Below are 4,358 nucleotides of genomic sequence, written 5' to 3' on the forward strand. Positions count from 1 at the left end.
GGTCCCTTGAAACATGCTGTGCAGATGTTCCTTCCCTGCAGCAACTGTGTCAAGCAGCAGGGATGGACCAGCTCCCAGCAGCCTTGAAAGTTCATAGTTACCTAAGGCTAAAGAAAGACTAGGTAATTTTTATAAACCTGCACAAAATTTTCATTTTCACTTCCTCCCACCCTCAACTATTAAAATGGCCTGACCACATGTTATCAAAACAAACGCTATAAATAACACCAAGTCCTTTAAAGACAACTTTCCCAAATGTTATTTCTTAGCATAGGTGATCTTCGTGGCATTACACGGTGTGATCTTAAATCCTTGTGAAGCTTCCCTGACAGCTCCAGCCTGTCCATCATTTTCAAATTCAACAAATGTAATGTCATGCCTCTCAGGTACCAAACATACCTCCTTGAAGCCAGAGAACTGATTAAACAGCATGGGTAACATCATTTCATTAGTCTCTTCTGGTAAACTATTAAGGAAAAACTATAGTTTGGAGGGTAATCAGGTACCTGAGAATGTGGTGTCGCATTTCCTTGGGTGTTAGCTGAATTTGGTGTTACCTGACCAGGCTTTTTATTTGCGGTTATTGCTGTCTGTCCCACAGTTTGGGCTTTTTATTTTTTCTCTTCTTTGTCAGCAAAAGTGCCACGTGTTTTAGATATTATATCAGAATTTGTTTTTGCACACTGGATTTGCATTGGTTTACCATCAAATGGAAATCCTTGTAACTGTCTTAAGGCATTTTTGGATGAGCCCAGTTCTTTAAATATACCAAAGTCTTGCTATCTCATCTTCATGCTCTTAAATGCCACAATACCTACCACATGCCAAAGTCAGAAAACAGAGCATATAGGGGTCTCTTCAATTCTTCTTTTTAAAATTTTGTCATTCATAGTATTGATATAAATTGTGTGGTTTGGTCTGACATCCATCTTTTGGGCTAAACTCTTCAAGTAGTCTGAGGTCTGCGAAGTGTTCTGTAAGAACCGAAAGCCCCAACGGAGTCTTAATAAGTATTGGAAATATGATATTGTCCCAAACTCCTAATAGGCATTTAAAACAAAATCAAAACTATTCCATAAAATTTATAAGAATTTATAGTGTTTTGATTTTATACATGATTTCTGTTTTAATGCTATTTCTAAAATATTAAATTTTAAAATATTACAAAAAAATTGATGCTGGTTTCTCTGGTTAGTGGGAGCTTCAAAGTTTGCTACCTGTTGCATGGTCTGCACTGAAGAACAGTGGTCTTTGTAGGGCTGGTGGCCCAGCTACTTTGGAGTGGCCTCATATTTTGGTGACAGCGGATCATTCATATTTTATCCTGTGTCATTTATCCAAAATTATGGATCCAATATTGTCTCTTTTCCTTAAAAGAAACTTAGAGTTTGAATCATGGATGTACTTTTCCTCCAATTTTCTTTCTTGAGTTGCATGCAAGGAAAGCATTATCACTCAAATATGCTTTTAATCATCCCATCCATAACATTACCAGCAATCAGAACAGATTTGTAATTTGAGAGCCATGTGCAAAAAAACAGATATCTTGGGATATATTCCTAGAAGTGAGATCACACAGCTAGAAACACCAATCAGAAAGGATATATGCACCCCTATGTTCATAGCAGCATAATTTACCATAACTAAGATTTGGAAACAGCCTAAGTGCCCATCAGCAGATAAGTGGATTAAAAACCTGTGGTACGTCTCTACAATGGAATACGAGGCTGTGCTGAAAAAGAAGGAATTCTTACTATTTGCAACAGCATGGATGGTACTAGAGAGCATTATGCTAAGTGAAATAAGCCAGTCAGAGAAAGATAAGTATCACATGATCTCACTCATTTGTGGAATATAATGAACAACATAAACTGTTAACAAAAACAGATCCAGAGACACAGAAGCATCGACCAGACCATCAAACCTCAGAGGGAAGGTAGGAAAGGGCGGGGGGAAGGGGGAGAGATCAACCAAAGAAATTGTATGCATGCATATAAGCCTAACCAATGGACACAGACACCAGGGGGGTGAGGGCATAAGTGGGGGATGAGGGGGCAAATGGAGGATACAGACACATATGTAATACCTTAATCAATAAAATCAACAGATATCTTGCTTTACTGAGAAAATAGACAATTTTGTAAAATATTGGGCACTTATCTGTCAAAATGGGCCATTATATATTGAACTATAGTAAGAAGCAGCCACTGGGCACCTTCAATACCTTTCATTTATGATTTAATGAATTTTTAAAAAAATCTTGTGTAAGACTGATCCAAATTCTGCTATATTTTAATTTATCTTGGACAAAACTGGGTAAATATTAATCAGGACAATACAAGTTGAAGAATAAATTTAGAATGCATAGTGAAGACAAATGTATTTTAATGTATTTTCTTAAATGAATTTTTATTAAATTTATTTCTATGTAAAAAATTTATCAAACATCAAGAAAACGATGAAGAAGACGAGGATAGAAAACTGTGTGGATTATCTTTTTCTCTCCACTGACTTTACTTCATATGCTGGGTGGCTTCTAATACAACAGACATGAAGGCTGTCCTATTATCTGCTTTTAGGATCCACTATTCTGCGTGGAACATTCAAAATGCAGGAGGACTTTCATATGTTGGAATAACTATAGAACTCATGGTCAGAAGACTTGGTTTTAAATTCTTGCTCTATAAATTATGTGACCCTGGATGAGTTATGAAATCTTTCTGAGCCCTCAAATTCTTCTCTGAAAAAACGAGAATAATAAAAATATTTTTGTGTTCTCTGTTACAAAGTTGTAATAAGCAGCAAATAATTTAATGTATTGGAAAATGCTGCAAACCAAAATGCACCATCAAGGATTATCACTTATGCTTCAGTGCATACATGGAACGTAGTCTGCGTTCACTGTATTTTCAGAAACTAACTCTCCATCATGTTGACATTTGCTAATTTTAAATCATGTTGCAAATGAATGGCTCAGATTGGAACACCTGCTATCATCATTTTTTAAAGAAAATGACTATCATTTGATTTACAAGAACATTTTATCTTAATAAGTTCAGTTCAGCATTTATTAGCATGTATTAGCCTGAAATTTCCTGAACAGAAAATCATATCTAATTCTCTTCTCAGATATCAGAGTATCAACCATATTATGCTTGAACACTATACTTAGTAGGAATTGCTGGCCTCAATAATTCTTATTATTTTCCCAGAAGTACTTTATAAAATATAGGGTTTGAAAATAAAGGAAAAAAGCAATAGTGTGGCTCAAGAGAAAACAAATCTTTTGGCATCATAGTTCTATATTATCTAAGTAGGATTTCAGCATTTTCTAGGCAATAACCTACTGTGAATCACTTCTCCCATTTTATGTTATAAAAAACAATATAGCCCTGACTGGTTTGGCTCAGTGGATAGAGCGTCGGCCTGGGACCCAAGGGTCCCAGGTTTGATTCCGGTCAAGGGCATGTACCTTGGTTGCGGGCACATCCCCAGTAGGGGATGTGCAGGAGGCAGCTGATCGATGTTTCTCTCTCATTGATGTTTCTAACTCTCTATCCCTCTCCCTTCCTCTCTGTAAAAAATCAATAAAATATATTTTTAAAAAACCACAAAAACAATATAGCTTGGCTGGTGTGGTTCAGTGGTTGAGCATTGATCCATGAACCAGGGGGTCATGGTTCAATTCAGGTTGGGGCACATGCCAAGGTTGTAGGCTTGATCTGTGGTGGGTTGCATGCAGGAAGCAGCTGATCAATGATTCTCTCTCATCGTTGATGTTTCTATCTCTCTCTCCCTTTCCCTTCCTCTCTGAAATTAATAAAACCATATAAAAATATTTTTTAAGAATCAAAAAAATGAGACATATTACAGGACAGTTTCTAAAAATGAATACAAATGCTCATTATTTCAAAAATAAACAAAATAATTTTTATTTAAAAAGTTATCTTTTTTTGGATTAGGTATTGCAAAGAAAGGCTGTGAAGACATCATAGAATTCATACTTGCTCTCATGCAATGAGCATTTATGAAGCATGGCACTATCCTAGATTTTAAAGGGGAAGGGAAAGAAAGGAATGTTTGGCCATTGCCCAAGCAATGCAGTCGGATAGGAAGGTATAGGCATGAAAAAAAATGTTCAGTACTGTGTGATTCTTGGCTAAAATAAGCAATCTAATTTAAAATTCTATATTTATTTAGAGCAAGTAAGCATTATGTTAGAGGGAGACACTAGAATAAATGTGGTAGCTGAGTTGAATATGCACATGATTTGAAAAGAGGGAATAGAAGATAAAAGAAGTTGCAAAATGGAGGAGCCACACAAGCAGACTGGACAATCAGAAAGGAGAAAGATTTAT

General features: G+C 36.1%; 1 pseudogene; it reads right to left on the reverse strand.

Annotated features, from left to right (window-relative positions):
• Positions 1 to 258: 258 nt before the first annotated feature.
• LOC139011771 (U2 small nuclear ribonucleoprotein B'' pseudogene) lies at positions 259 to 938 on the reverse strand (annotated as a pseudogene).
• Between the last annotated feature and the right edge of the window lie 3,420 nt (positions 939 to 4,358).

This window comes from Myotis yumanensis, unplaced genomic scaffold, assembly GCF_028538775.1.
Source record: "Myotis yumanensis isolate MYYU_CA2020_CCGP unplaced genomic scaffold, mMyoYum1.0.hap1 SCAF_5, whole genome shotgun sequence".
Classification (NCBI taxonomy): domain Eukaryota; kingdom Metazoa; phylum Chordata; class Mammalia; order Chiroptera; family Vespertilionidae; genus Myotis; species Myotis yumanensis.